The sequence below is a fragment of the Pan paniscus genome, chromosome 13 (assembly GCF_029289425.2).
Source record: "Pan paniscus chromosome 13, NHGRI_mPanPan1-v2.0_pri, whole genome shotgun sequence".
Classification (NCBI taxonomy): domain Eukaryota; kingdom Metazoa; phylum Chordata; class Mammalia; order Primates; family Hominidae; genus Pan; species Pan paniscus.
Window position 1 is genome coordinate 144,657,084 of NC_073262.2, and position 16,159 is coordinate 144,673,242.

The following is a 16,159-nucleotide window of genomic DNA, read 5'->3' on the forward strand; positions in this document are numbered from 1 at the left end:
ATCCTCTCCCTCCCTAGTTATTAGAAACAATATAAAAGGGGTCACGTACACCCCCTGTGATATTGGGAGTAATATCATTCTAATCCCCCCTGGATATTAGGAAGAATATTATACAGGGGATGTACACCCCTTGACATATTGTGAGTCATATCATTTATCTTCCCTTGGACGTTAGGGACAACATCACGGGGCGGGGGGTGTCCCCTGTTATATTGAAATTATTATCATCCTCTCCCAAACTGAATATTAAAAACAACGTCACGGGGGTGTTGTGACCCCAGCAATATGGACAGTGCTATCATTGTCTCCCTCTCTAAATATTAAGAACAGTATCACAAGAGGGGTGTACACCCCCTGCGATATGGCCAGTAATATCATCGTCTCTACCTTTGGATACTAGGAACAACATCACAGAGGGTGTGTACACCCCCTGCGATATTGGGCATAATGTTAGCCTCTCTTCCCCTGGATATGAGGAACAATATCCCTGGTCGGGGGAGGTGGAGTACATTAAGAACAATATCTGAAGGAGGTGGGTGTACACCCCGTGAGATATTGGGTGTAGTATCATCCTCTCTTTCCTAGGATATTAAGAACAATATCACAGGAGGGGTGTACAGCCCCTGCGATATTGTGAATAATATCACCCTACCCCCCTCTCGATATAAGGAACAATATCCCGGGGTGGGTGTACATCCCCTGCGATATTGGGCGTAATGTCATCATCTCCCAACGTGGATATTGGGAATAATGTCACAGGGGGGTGTACACCTTCTTCGATATTGGGAGTAGTATCGTCCTCTCCCCTCGGGATTGTAGGCAAAATATGGAAGGGGTTTTACAACTCATGCGATATGGGCAGTAATATCATCCTCTCTCCACCTAGATATTAGGAACTATATCACAGGCGGCTGTACACTTGTTACGATATTGGGAGTAATATCATCCTCTCCCATCATGGATATTAAGAACAATATTCCAAAGGAGGTGTACACCCCCTGCGATACTGACAGTAATATTTGGCTCTCCCCTTCGGGATATTAGGAACAATATCGCAGGAGGTGTGTACAACCCCTGTGATATTGGGAGTAATATCGTCTTCTCCCCCTGAATATAAGGAACAATGTCACAGGAGGATGTACACCCCCTGGGATATTGGGAGTAATATCATTTTCTCCCCCTCGAGATATTCGGAACAATATCACAGTGGGTGTGTACAGCCGCTGCGACATTGCCACGGGTATCATCCTCTCCCTCACAGGATATAAGGAACAATGTCACAAGGGGTGTACACCCCCTGCGATATTGGGGGTAATATCTTCCCCTCCCCCGCTGGCTATTAGGAACAGTGTCACAGAAGGGGTGTCCACTCCCTGCTATATTGGGAGTGAGATCATCCTCTCTGTCCCCGGATATTAGGAACAATATCCCTAGGGAGTGTACACCTCCTGCAATATTGAGACTAACATCATCCTCTCGCCCCCTGGATATTAGGATCAGTATCACAGGGGTGGTGTACATCCCCTGCGAAACTGGAAGAAATATCATCCTCTCCACCTTTGGATGATAGGGACAATATCACGGGGGAAGTCTACGCCCCCTGCGATATTGGGAGTCATATCATCCTCTCCCACCCAGGATATTAGGAAAAAAGATGACCGAAGGGATGTATACCCACTGCGATATTTTTCATAATGTCATCCTCTACTCCCTGGCAATTAGGAATAACATCATAGAGGGGTGTACACTTTCTGTGATATTGGGAGTAACATCCTCTACCCCTCGGATATCGGGAACAATTATATTAAGTATTAATATTCATAAATATAACAATTAATAGTAATCATCGATATAAATAATTACTTTAAAGATAGTAAAAGTTAATACGGATTAAAAATATTAATGGTTACTATTAATAATTAATAGCAACCTCACAATAATAACATAATGATATCGGTAATTAATGTTACTTAATTAAATCAATACGTGATGTTGGTAATAAAACAATTAAGATTAATAACTAATATTGAAAAATGACAATACTAATAATTAATTTTAATCATGCATAAACATATTTAAAATAATCATTAATGATTAATAACGTTATACTATTAATTAATATTACCATTGATAATTATTAAGACATGTTTAACAATAATATTATTAAGATTGATGCTTAATAATTAATCGTATTATTTCTCCTAATACCGCAGGGGGTGTACACCTACCCGAGATATTGTTCCTAATGTCCAGGGATGGAGAGCATGATATTAGTTTTAATATCTCAGTAGGTGTACACTCACCCTGTGACACTGATCCTAATATCCAGGGAGTAGAGTATGACATGACTCCCAACATAGCAATGAATGTACAGCCACCCGGTGATATTGCTCCTAATATTCACGGAAGAAGCGTAGGATATTACTCCCAATATCGCAGGGAGTGTACACCTCTTCTGTGACATTGTTCCTGGTATCCCGCGGGGGAGAGGATGATGATAATTAAAGTATCGCAGGCTGTGTTCACTCACCCTGTGATATTGTTATAAATATCCTGAAAGGGAGAGGATGATATTACTCCCCGTAATAGATAGATATTACTCCCCATAACAGAGCAGGAGGTGTACACCCACCGTGTGATACTGTTCCTAATATTCAGAGGCAGAGAGGTCGATATTACTCTCAATATCGCAGGAAGTGTACACCCCCGTGTGAGATGGTTTAATAATATTCCAAGGCAGAGGGGTTGATATTACTACATTTATCGCAGAAAGTGTACACCCCCCCCAGGGATGTTGTTCCCATGATCCTGGAGAGAAGAGGATGATATTAGTTTAAATATGACAGAAGGTGTACACGCCCTCACTGATATTGTTTCTAATTTCAGTGTGGGAGAGGATATGACACCCAATATCACAGGGAGTAGAAACACAGCTGTGATACGGTTCTTAATATTCAGGGTGGAAGAGGATATTACTCCCAATACAGACGGGTGTACAACCTCTGCACACCGAGGGTGTACACCCATCTGTCAAACAGCACATAATTTCCAGAGGGGGAGATATTACCCCCAATATAGTAAACAGGCTGTGAGTCCACCGTGGATCGTAATAACTCGGGGGGGAGAGGAGGTGGCTCTTACTCCCCATATCGCGGGGGGTGCCTCACCCCACTGCGAGGTGGATCATAATAGCGAGGGGGGGAGAAGGGGTGGCTGTTACTCCCCATATCGCGGAGGGTGCCTCACCCCCCTGACATGTGGATCGTAATAAATAGCCGGGGGGGGGGGAAAGGGGGTGGCTCTTACTCCCCATATCTCAGGGGGTGCCTCACACCCCTGCAATGTGGATCATAATAAATAGCTGGGGGGGAAAGGGGGTGGCCCTTACTCCCCATACCGCGGGAGGTGCCTCACCCCCTGCGATGTGACCTGTGTCCATTGTGAGCATTCTCTTTTTTCCTGCTATTAGGAACAACTTCACAGAGTGTGTGTACACAGCCTGCGATATGAAAACTAATATCCTCTGCACCTCCGCATGTACGGACCATATCACACACTGGGTGTACACTTTTTGCGGGATTTGGGGTCATATCATCCTGTGTTTCCCTAAATAGTCGGGGAAATATCACAGGCCTATTCGGAGGCACATCCTACTTTTGCTACTGGAAATTAGGAGTAATGTCACAGATGGGGTGTAAAGCCGCTGTCATATTTGAAGTAATATCATGCTCTCCCCCACTAGTTGTGATGCACAGTATCACAGGGGGTATATACCTTCTGCGGTATTGGGAGTAATATCATCATCTCTTCCTTTACATGATAGGAACAACATCAGAGACGGGGTGTACACCCCGTGTGTTTTTGAAAGCAATGTCATTCACTCTTCTTCTAGATTTTACGATTCATATCACAGGCGGGGTGTGCACCCCTTCTTATATTGGGAGTCATCGGATCCTTTTTCAAGCTGTATATTTAGAACAATATCCCATGGGGCTGTACATGTCTTCGATACTGGTCGTAATATCATCTTGTCCTTTCCTGGATACAAGAAAAAATATCACAGACGAGGTGTACACCCCTTCTAATATTGGGAGTAATATCACCTCTCCCCATGTGGTTATTGAGGACAAAATCACAGGGTGGTGTACAGTTCCTACTTTATTGAGAGTAATATCATCCACTCACCCCCTGGATATCAGGAGCCACATCACAGAAGAGTTGTACACCCCTTCGATATTGTCAGCAATATCACCGTCTTCCCACCTAGATATTAGGAACAATACCCCGGGGGGCTTGGGGGTGTACACCCACTGCGAGATCCAGAGTAATATCAGCCTTTTCCCGCTGGATATTAGGAAGTATATCACAGGTGTGTGTGCACCTTCTGCGATATTGGGAGTAATATCAGCCTCTACCCCGCTGCATATTAGGAACAATATACGGGGGGCGTGGGGGTTACGCTCCCTGCGATATTGAGAGTAATGTTATTCTCTTCTCCCTGTACGTTAGGAACTATATCACGGGGTCTCTACACCTTCTGCCATGTTGGGATTAATGTAATCCTCTCCCCCCATTGAATATCAAAAACAATATCACAGAAGGGCGTACACCCTCTGCGATATGGCCAGTAATATCATCGTCTCTACCTTTGGATACCAGGAACAACATCACAGAGGGTGTGTACACCCCCTGCGATATTGGGCATAATGTTAGCCTCTCTTCCCCTGGATATGAGGAACAATATCCCTGGTCGGGGGAGGTGGAGTACATTAAGAACAATATCTGAAGGAGGTGGGTGTACACCCCCTGAGATATTGGGTGTAGTATCACCCTCTCTTTCCTAGGATATTAAGAACAATATCACAGGAGGGGTGTACAGCCCCTGCGATATTGGGAGTAATATCATCCCCTCCCCCTCTCTATATAAGGAACAATATCCCCGGGTGGGTGTACATTCCCTGCGATACTGGGCATAATGTCATCATCTCCCAACGTGGATATTGGGAATAATGTCCCAGGGGGGTGTACACCTTCTTCGATATTGGGAGTAGTATCATCCTCTCCCCTCGGGATTGTAGGCAAAATATGGAAGGGGTTTTACAGCTCATGCGATGTGGGCAGTAATATCATCCTCTCTCCACCTAGATATTAGGAACTATATCACAGGCGGCTGTACACTTGTTACGATATTGGGAGGAATATCATCCTCTCCCATCATGGATATTAAGAACAATATTACCAAAGAGGTGTACACCCCCTGCGATATTGACAGTAATATTTGGCTCTCCCCTTCGGGTTATTAGGAACAATGTCGCAGGAGGTGTGCACAACCCCTGCGATATTGGGAGTCATATCATCTTCTCCCCCTGAATATAAGAAACAATATCACAGTGGGTGCGTACAGCCGCTGCGACGTTGCCACCAGTATCATCCTCTCCCTCCCAGGATATAAGGAACAATGTCACAAGGGGGCGCACACCCCCTGCGATATTGGGGGTAATATCTTCCTCTGCCCCGCTGGCTATTAGGAACAATGTCACAGAAGGGGTGTCCACTCCCTGCTATATTGGGAGTGAGATCTTCCTCTCCATCCCTGAATATTAGGAACAATATCCCTAGGGAGTGTACACCTCCTGCAATAGTGAGACTAAGATCATCCTCTCGCCCCCTGGATATTAGGATCAATATCATAGGGGTGGTGTACACCCCCTGCGAAATTGGAAGAAATATCATCCTCTCCACCTTTGGACGTTAGGGACAGTATCACGGGGGAGGTCTACGCCCCCTGCGATATTGGGAGTCATATCATCCGCTCCCACCCAGGACATTAGGAACAAGATGACTGAACGGAGGTACACCCGCAGCGATATTTTCAATCATGTCATCCTCTACGCCCTGGCAATTAGGAGAAACATCATAGAGGGGTGTACACTTTCAGCGACATCGGGAGTAATATCCTCTCCCCCACAGATATCGGGAACAGTTATATTAATTATTAATATTAATAAATATATTAATTAATAGTAATCATCGATATTAATTATTGCAATAGAGATAGTAAAAGTTAATACGGATTAAAAATATTAACAATTACTATTAATAATAACAAATCACTATTAATAATAAAATAATGATATTAATCAATGTTACATAAATCAGTCATAAGTGATGTTGGTAATAAAACAATATTAAGATTAATAACTAATATTGAAAAATGACATTAATACAGATAATTTTAATCATGCAATCGTACATTTAAAATAATCATTAATGATTAATAACGTTATACTATTAATTAATATTACCATTGATAATTATTAAGACTGATGTTTAACAATTAATATTATTAAGATTGATGCTTAATAATTAATCATATTATTTCTCCTAATACCGCAGGGGGTGTACACCTACCCGAGATATTGTTCCTAATATCCAGGGATGGAGAGCATGATATTAGTTTTAATATCTCAGTAGGTGTACACTCACCCTGTGACACTGATCCTAATATCCAGGGAGTAGAGTATGACATGACTCCCAACATAGCAATGAATGTACAGCCACCCGGTGATATTGCTCCTAATATTCACGGAAGAAGCGTAGGATATTACTTCCAAAATCGCAGGGAGTGTACACCTCTTCTGTGACATTGTTCCTGGTATCCCGAGGGGGAGAGGATGATAATAATTCCAGTATCGCAGGCTGTGATCACCCACCCTGTGATATTGTTATTAACATCCTGAAAGGGAGAGGATGATATTACTCCCCGTAATAGATAGATATTACTCCCCATAACAGAGCAGGAGGTGTACACCTACCCTGTGATATTGTTCCTAATATTCAGAGGCCGAGAGGTCGATATTACTCCCAATATGGCAGGAAGTGTACACCCCCGTGTGAGATGGTCCTTAATAATATTCCAAGGCAGAGGGGGAGATATTACTCCCAATATCGCAGAAAGTGTACCCCCCCAGGGATATTGTTCTCATGATCCTGGAGGGAAGAGGATGATGTCACTTTAAATATCACAGAAAATGTGCACGCCCCCACTGATATCGGTTCTAATTTCAGTGTGGGAGAGGAGGATGTGACGCCCAATCACACCTGCAGTAGAAACACAGCTATGATACTGTTCTTAATATTCAGGGAGGAAGACAATGATATTACTCCCAAAACAGACGGCTGTACACCCTCTGCACACCGAGGGTGTACCCCCATCTGTGAAATAGTTTATAATTTCCAGAGGGGGAGATGATATCACTCCGAATACCGTAAACAGGCTGTGAGTCCACCGCGGATCCTAAAAACCAGGGAGGGAAGAGGGGCTGGCAATTACTCCCCGCATCGTGGGGGGTGTCTCACCCCCTTGCGATGGGGGTCCTAAGAGCCAGTGGGGGATGAGGGGCTGGCTCTCAGTCACTGCCTTGCGGGTGGTCCTTCCCCCCGCTGCGATGGGGGTCCTAAGAGCCAGGGGGGGAAGAGGGGCTGGCTCTTACACCCTGCATCAAGGGGGGTCCCGGCGATGGGGGTCCTAAGAGCCACGGGGGAAGAGGGGCTGCCTCTCAGTCCCCGCCTTGTGGGGGGTGCCTCCTCCCCCTGCGATGGGGGTCCTAAGAGCCAGGGGGGGAAAGGAGCTGGCTGTCAGTCCCTGTCTCGCGGGGGTGCCTCCCCGCTCCGGGATGGGGGTCCTAAGAGCCAGTGGGGGATGAGGGGCTGGTTCTCAGTCCCAGCCTCGCGGGGGTGCCTTCCCCCCAGGCGATGGGGATCCAAAGAGCCAGGGGGGTAAGAGGGGCAGGCTCTCATTCCCCGCCTCGCGGGGGGTGGCTACCTCCCCTGCGATGGGGGTCCTTAGAGCAAGGAAGGGAAGAGGGGCTGGCTCTCAGTCCCCACCTCGCCAGGGGTGCCTCTCCCCCCCTGCGATAGGTGTCCTAATAGCCAGGAGGGGAAGAGGGGCTGGCTCTCAGTCGCCGGCTGGCGGGGGATGCCTCCCCGTGCTGCAATGGGGGTCCTAAAAGCCAGGGGGTGAAGAGGGGCTGGCTCTCAGTCCCTGCCTCACGGGTGGTCCTTCCCCCCGCTGCGATGGGGGTCCTAAGAGCAAGGGGGGGAAGTGGGGCTGGCTCTCTGTCCCCGCCTCGCGGGGAGTGCCTCGCACCCTTGCGATGGGGGTCCTAAGAGCCAGGGGGGGAAGTGGGGCTGGCTCTCTGTCCCCGCCTCGCGGGGAGTGCCTCGCACCCTTGCGATGGGGGTCCTAAGAGCCAGGGGGGGAAGCGGGGCTGGCTCTCAGTCACCACAGCATGGGGGGCCTTTCTGTTCTGGTTTTGCCCAAGAGTAAGCTTATTTGCATCTGGTTCTAGCAGGGCAGTTGCTGCGAAGGCCCTCAAAAAGGGGGGCCATCCTTTAGAAACCCTGTCTAGCTGTTTAGAGAGGTAGGCCACCGGTCTCAGCCAGGGCCCCACAGTTTGGGTTTAAAGTCCAGCTGCCATCTTTTCTCTGACGCATACAGTGGAAAAGGCTTTGTGAGATCGGGTACCCCGTCGGCTGGGGCTTTCAGAAGTTTTTCCTTTAAGTCATGAAAGACTTGCTGTTGTTGGAATCCCCATTCCAAAAGTTCCCGGTCCCCGCCCCCTTTGTGACATCATACAAAGGCATGGCTAATACTGCAAAGTTGGGCTCCGCAGTCTACAAAACCCCACAGCTCCTAGGAATTCTCTCACCAGCCTTCTGCCCTTAGGCTCCGGAAGATTGCAAATGACCTGCTTTCTTTCGGATCCCGGGCTGCTTTCGCACACCTGTCGAATAGTAAATCCCAAGTAAGCTACCTGCGGTCGTCCGCAGATCTGAGTTTTCTTCTTGGACACCTAATACCCACAGCCCTCCAGGTCGGTCCTAAGGATCTTAGAATCCGCGATGGGGGTCCTAAGCCACGGGAGGAAGAGGGACTGGCTCTCAGTCCCCGCCTCGCAGGGTGTGCCTCCCCCGTGTGATGGGGATCCTCAGAGTTGGGCGAGGAAGAAGGGCTGGCTCTCAGTCACCGCCTCGCGGGGGGTGCCTCCTCCCCCTGCGACGGGGGTCCTAAAGGCCAGTGGGGGAAGAGGGGCTGGCTCTGAGACCACGCCTCACTGGGGGTGCCTCCCCCCACTGCGATGGGGGACCTAAGGGCCAGTGGGGGAAGAGGGGCTGGCTCTGAGACCCCGCCTCGCTGGGGGTGCCTCCTCCCCCTGCGATGGGGGTCCTAAGAGCCAGGGGGGGAAGAGGGGCTGGCTCTCAGTCCCCGCCTCGCGGGGGGTGCCTTCCCCCCTGCGATGGGGGTCCTCACAGCCAGAGGGGGAAGAGGGGTTGGCTCTCAGTCCCCGCCTCGCCGGGGGTGCCTCCTCCCCCTGCGATGGGGGTCCTAAGGGCCCAGGAGGAAGAGGGGCTGTTTCTCAGTCCCCCGCTTGCGGGGGGTGCCTCCCCTCCCTGCGATGGGGCTCCTAAGAGCCAGGGGGGAAAGAGCGGCTGGCTCTCAGTCCCCTCCTCGCGGGGGGTGCCTCGCCCTCCTGCGATGGGGATCCTGAGAGCCAGGGGCAAAAGAGCGGCTGGCTCTCAGTACACGCCTCGCGGGGGGTGCCTCCCCCTCCTGCGATGGGGGTCCTAAGAGTCTCCGGGGTAAGAGGGTCTGGATCTCAGTCACCGCCTCGCGGGGGGTGCCTCCCCTCCCTGCGATGGGGGTCCTAAGAGCCAGGGGGGAAAGAGCGGCTGGCCCTCAGTCCCCGCCTCGCAGGGGGTGCCTCCCCCTCCTGCGATGGGGGTCCTAAGAGTCTCGGGGGTAAGAGGGTCTGGATCTCAGTCCCCGCCTCGCGGGGAGAGCCATGCTACCCTGCGATGGGGGTCTTAAGAGCCAGGCAGGGAAGAGGAGTTGGCTCCCAGTCCCCGCCGCGCCGGGGGTGCCTCCCCCCCACAGCGATGGGGGTCCTAAGAGCCATGGGGGGAAGAGGGGCTGGCTTTCAGTCCGGGGTGCCTCCCCCCCCTCGCGATACGGATCCTAAGAGCCGGGGGGGAACAGGGGTTGGCTCAGTCCCCGCCTCGCGGGGGGTGGCTCGCTCCGCTGAGATGGGCATCCTAAGAGCCAGGGGAGGAAGAGGGGGAGAGGATGATGATAATTTCAGCATCGCAGGCTGTGTTCACCCAGCCTGTTAAATTGTTATTAGTATCCTGAAAGGGAGAGGATGATATTACTCCCCATAACAGACAGATATGACTCCCCATCGTAGAGCACGAGGTGTACACCCGCCCTGTGATTTTCTTCCTCATATTCAGAGACCGAGAGGTTGATGTCACTCCCAATATCGGAGGAAGTATACAGCCCCATGTGAGATGTTCCTTAATGATATTCCACGGCGGAGGGGGTGATATGACTACATACATGGCAGAAAGTGGAAACCCCCCAGGGATATTATTTCCACGATCCTGGAGGGAAGAAGATGATGTTACTTTCAATAAGACAGAAGGTGGATGAAGTGGTGGACTGCCCCTCCACACCTGTGAGTATTTCTAGTTGGGACGAGAGACTGAGAAAAGAAATAAGACACAGAGAGAAAGTGTAAAGATACAACAGTGGGTCCAGGGGACCGGCGCTCAGCACACCAAGGACCTGCACCGGCACCAGCCTCTGAGTTCCCTCAGTTGTTATTGATTATGATTTTCATGATTTTAGCAGAAAGGAATGTAGTAGGAGAGCAGGGTGATGATAAGGAGAGAGTCAGCAGAAGACATGTGAGCAAAAGAATCCATGTCATAATTAGGTTCAAGGGAAGGTACTATGACTGGACGTGCACGTAAGCCAGATTTGTTTCTCTGCACCCAAACATCTCAGTGGAGTAAAGAAGAACAAGGCAGTGTTACTGCAAACATGTCTCGCCTCCCGCCACAGGGCAGCTTTTCTCCTATCTCAGAGTTGAACGAATGTACAATCGGGTTTTACACCGAGACATTCAGTTCCCAGGGGCAAGCAGGAGATAGTGGCCTTCCTCCATCTCAGCTGCAAGAGGCTTTCCTCTTTCACTAATCCACCTCAGCACAGACCCATTACGGGTGTCGGGCTGGGGGACAGTCAGGTCTTTCTCATCCCATGAGGCTATATTTCAGACTATCAGATGGGGAGAGAGCTTGGACCATACCCTGCTTTCAAGGTCAGAGGTCCCTGCGGCTTTCCACAGTGCATTGTGTCCCCGGTTTATTGAGACTAGAGAATGGCGATGACTTTTACCAAGTATACTGCTGGTAAACATTTCGTTAACAAGGCACGTCCTGCACAGCCCTACATCCCTTGAACTTTGATTTTATACAACACATGTTTTTGTGAGCTCCAGGTTGGGTCAAAGTGGCTGGGGCCAAGCGGCTAGGGCAAAGCTACAAATTAACAACATCTCAGCAAAGCAATTGTTTAAAGGACAGGTCTTTTTCAAAATGGAGTCTCTTATGTCTTTCCTTTCTACATGGACACAGTGACAGTCTGATCTCTCTTTCTTTTCCCTACAGGTGGACACGCCCCCACTGATATTCCTTCTAATTGCAACGTGGGAGAGGAGGATATGACACGCGATATCGCAGGGAGTAGAAACACCCCTGTGATACTGTTCTTCATATTCAGGGAGGAAGAGGATGATATTACTCCCAATACAGAGGGGTGTACACCCTCTGTACACCGAGGGTGTACACCCGTCTGTGAAAGAGTTCTTAATCTCCAGAGGGGGAGATGATATTACTCACAATATGGTAAAGAGGCTGTGAGTCCACGGAGGATCCTCAGAGCCAGCGGGGGAAGAGGGGCTGGCTCTCAGTCCCCGCCTCGCGGGGGTGCCTCCCCCCACTGCGATGGGGGTCCTAAGAGCCAGTGGGGGAAGAGGGGCTGGCTCTGAGACCCCGCCTCGCGGGGGGTGCCTCCCCCCCCTGCGATGGGGGTCCTAAGGGCCAGTGGGGGAAGAGGGGCTGGCTCTGAGACCCCGCCTCGCGGGGGGTGCCTCCCCCCCCTGCGACGGGGGTCCTAAGAGCCAGCGGGGGAAGAGGGGCTGGCTCTGAGACCCCGCCTCGCGGGGGTGCCTCCCCCACCTGCGACGGGGGTCCTAAGAGCCAGCGGGGGAAGAGGGGCTGGCTCTGAGACCCCGCCTCGCGGGGGGTGCCTCCCCCCCTGCGACGGGGGTCCTAAGGGCCAGCGGGGGAAGAGGGGCTGGCTCTGAGACCCCGCCTCACGGGGGGTGCCTCCCCCCCCTGCGACGGGGGTCCTAAGGGCCAGTGGGGGAAGAGGGGCTGGCTCTGAGACCCCGCCTCACGGGGGGTGCCTCCCCCCCTGCGATGGGGGTCCTAAGGGCCAGTGGGGGAAGAGGGGCTGGCTCTGAGACCCTGCCTCACGGGGGGTGCCTCCCCCCCTGCGATGGGGGTCCTAAGGGCCAGTGGGGGAAGAGGGGCTGGCTCTGAGACCCCGCCTCGTGGGGGTTGCCTCCCCCCCCTGCGATGGGGGTCCTAAGGGCCAGTGGGGAAGAGGGGCTGGCTCTCTGTACCCGCCTCGCGGGGGGTGCCTCCCCCCCCGTGATGGGGGTCCTTAGAGCCAGGAGCAGAAGAGGGCCTGGCTCTCTGTACCCGCCTCGCGGGGGGTGCCTCCCCCCCCGCGATGGGGGTCCGAAGAGCCAGAAGGCTTAGAGGGGCTGGCTCTGAGTCCCCGCCTCGTGGGGGGTGCCTCCTCTCCCTGCGACGGGGTTCCTAAAGGCCAGTGGGGGAAGAGGGTCTGGCTCTGAGACCACGCCTCGCTGGGGTGCCTCCCCCCACTGCGATGGGGGTCCTAAGGGCCAGTGGTTGAAGAGGGGCTGGCTCTGAGACCCCGCCTCGCTGGGGGTGCCTCCTCCCCCTGCGACGGGGGTCCTAAGAGCCAGGGGGGGAAGAGGGGCTGGCTCTCAGTCCCCGCCTCGCGGGGAGTGCCTCCCCTTCCTGCGATGGGGGTCCTAAGAGCCAGGTGGGGAAGAGGGGCTGGCTTTCAGTCACCACAGCTTGGGGGGCCTTTATGTTCTGGTTTTACCCAAGAGTCAGCTGATTTGCTTCTTGTACTAGCAGGGCAGTTGCTGCCAAGGCCCTCAAACAGGGGGGCCATCCTTTAGAAACCCTGTCTAGCTGTTTAGAGAGGTAGGCCACCGGCCTCAGCCAGGGCCCCACAGTTTGGGTTTAAAGTCCAGCTGCCATCTTTTCTCTGACGCATACAGTGGAAAAGGCTTTGTGAGATCCGCTAGCCCCTGGGCTGGGGCTTTCAGAAGTTTTTCCTTTAAGTCATGAAAGACTTGCTGTTGTTGGAATCCCCATTCCAAAAGTTGCCGGTCCCCGCCCCCCTTTGTGACGTCATACAAAGGCGTGGCTAAGACTGCAAAGTTGGGCTCCGCAGTCTACAAAACCCCACAGCTCCTAGGAATTCTCTCACCAGCCTTCTGCCCTTAGGCTCCGGAAGATTGCAAATAACCTGCTTTCTTTCGGATCCCGGGCTGCTTTCGGACACCTGTCGAATAGTAAATCCCAAGTAAGCTACCTGCGGTCGTCGGCAGATCTGAGTTTTCTTCTTGGACACCTAATACCCACAGCCCTCCAGGTCAGTCCTAAGGATCTTAGAATCCTCGATGGGGGTCATAAGCCGGGGGGGAAGAGGGACTGGCTCTCAGTCCCCGCCTCACGGGGTGTGCCTCCCCCGTGTGATGGGGATCCTGAGAGTTGGGCGAGGAAGAAGGGCTGGCTGTCAGTCACCGCCTCGCGGGGGGTGCCTCCCCTCCCTGCGATGGGGGTCCTAAGAGCCAGGGGGGAAAGAGCGGCTGGCTCTCAGTCCCCGCCTCGCGGGGGGTGCCTCCCCCCCTGCGATGGGGGTCCTAAGAGAAATGGAGGGAAGAGGGGCTGGCTCTCAGTCCCCGCCACGAGGGGGTGCCTCCCCCCCTGCGATGGGGGTCCCAAGAGCCAGGGGGGGCAGAGCGGCTGGCTCTAAGTCCGCGCCTCGCCAAGGGTGCATCCCCCCACTGCGATGGGGTTCCTAAGAGCCAGGGGGGGAAGAAGGGCTGACTCTCAGTCCCCGCCTCGCGGGGCGTGCCTTGCTACCCTGAGATGGGGGTCCTAAGAGCCAGGCAGGGAAGAGGGGTTGGCTCCCAGTCCCCGCCGCGCGGGGGGTGCCTCCCCCCCTCGCGATACGGATCCTAAGGGCCAGGGGGGGAACAGGGGCTGGCTCAGTCCCCGCCTCGCGGGGGGTGGCTCGCTCCGCTGAGATGGGCATCCTAAGAGCCAGGGGAGGAAGAGGGGGAGAGGATGATAATAATTTCAGCATCGCAGGCTGTGTTCACCCAGCCTGTTAAACTGTTATTAGTATCCTGAAAGGGAGAGGATGATATTACTCCCCATAACAGACAGATATGACTCCCCATCGTAGAGCACGAGGTGTACACCCGCCCTGTGATTTTCTTCCTCATATTCAGAGACCGAGAGGTTGATGTCACTCCCAATATCGGAGGAAGTATACACCCCCGTGTGAGATGTTCCTTAATGATATTCCACGGCGGAGGGGGTGATATGACTACATACATGGCAGAAAGTGGAAACCCCCCAGGGATATTATTCCCACGATCCTGGAGGGAAGAAGATGATGTTACTTTCAATATGACAGAAGGTGGATGAAGTGGTGGACTGCCCCTCCACACCTGTGAGTATTTCTAGTTGGGTGGGACGAGAGACTGAGAAAAGAAATAAGACACAGAGAGAAAGTGTAAAGATACAACAGTGGGTCCAGGGGACCGGCGCTCAGCACACCAAGGACCTGCACCGGCACCAGCCTCTGAGTTCCCTCAGTTTTTACTGATTATGATTTTCATGATTTTAGCAGAAAGGAATGTAGTAGGAGAGCAGGGTGATGATAAGGAGAGAGTCAGCAGAAGACATGTGAGCAAAAGAATCCATGTCATAATTAGGTTCAAGGGAAGGTACTATGACTGGACGTGCACGTAAGCCAGATTTGTTTCTCTGCACCCAAACATCTCAGTGGAGTAAAGAAGAACAAGGCAGTGTTACTGCAAACATGTCTGGCCTCCCGCCACAGGGCAGCTTTTCTCCTATCTCAGAGTTGAACGAATGTACAATCGGGTTTTACACCGAGACATTCAGTTCCCAGGGGCAAGCAGGAGACAGTGGCCTTCCTCCATCTCAGCTGCAAGAGGCTTTCCTCTTTTACTAATCCACCTCAGCACAGACCCATTACGGGTGTCGGGCTGGGGGACAGTCAGGTCTTTCTCATCCCATGAGGCTATATTTCAGACTATCAGATGGGGAGAGAGCTTGGACCATACCCTGCTTTCAAGGGCAGAGGTCCCTGCGGCTTTCCACAGTGCATTGTGTCCCCGGTTTATTGAGACTAGAGAATGGCGATGACTTTTACCAAGTATACTGCTGGTAAACATTTCGTTAACAAGGCACGTCCTGCACAGCCCTACATCCCTTGAACTTTGATTTTATACAACACATGTTTTTGTGAGCTCCAGGTTGGGTCAAAGTGGCTGGGGCCAAGCGGCTAGGGCAAAGCTACAAATTAACAACATCTCAGCAAAGCAATTGTTTAAAGGACAGGTCTTTTTCAAAATGGAGTCTCTTATGTCTTTCCTTTCTACATGGACACAGTGACAGTCTGATCTCTCTGTCTTTTCCCTACAGGTGGACACGCCCCCACTGATATTCCTTCTAATTGCAACGTGGGAGAGGAGGATATGACACGCGATATCGCAGGGAGTAGAAACACCCCTGTGATACTGTTCTTCATATTCAGGGAGGAAGAGGATGATATTACTCCCAATACAGAGGGGTGTACACCCTCTGTACACCGAGGGTGTACACCCGTCTGTGAAAGAGTTCTTAATCTCCAGAGGGGGAGATGATATTACTCACAATATGGTAAAGAGGCTGTGAGTCCACGGAGGATCCTCAGAGCCAGCGGGGGAAGAGGGGCTGGCTCTCAGTCCCCGCCTCGCGGGGGTGCCTCCCCCCACTGCGATGGGGGTCCTAAGAGCCAGTGGGGGAAGAGGGGCTGGCTCTGAGACCCCGCCTCGCGGGGGGTGCCTCCCCCCCCTGCGATGGGGTTCCTAAGAGCCAGTGGGGGAAGAGGGGCTGGCTCTGAGACCCC

At 52.1% G+C, this 16,159-nt stretch overlaps 1 pseudogene; it reads left to right on the top strand.

The window, feature by feature from the left end:
- Positions 1 to 7,755: 7,755 nt before the first annotated feature.
- LOC129397323 (putative uncharacterized protein FLJ45355) lies at positions 7,756 to 16,126 on the top strand (annotated as a pseudogene).
- Positions 16,127 to 16,159: the final 33 nt, after the last annotated feature.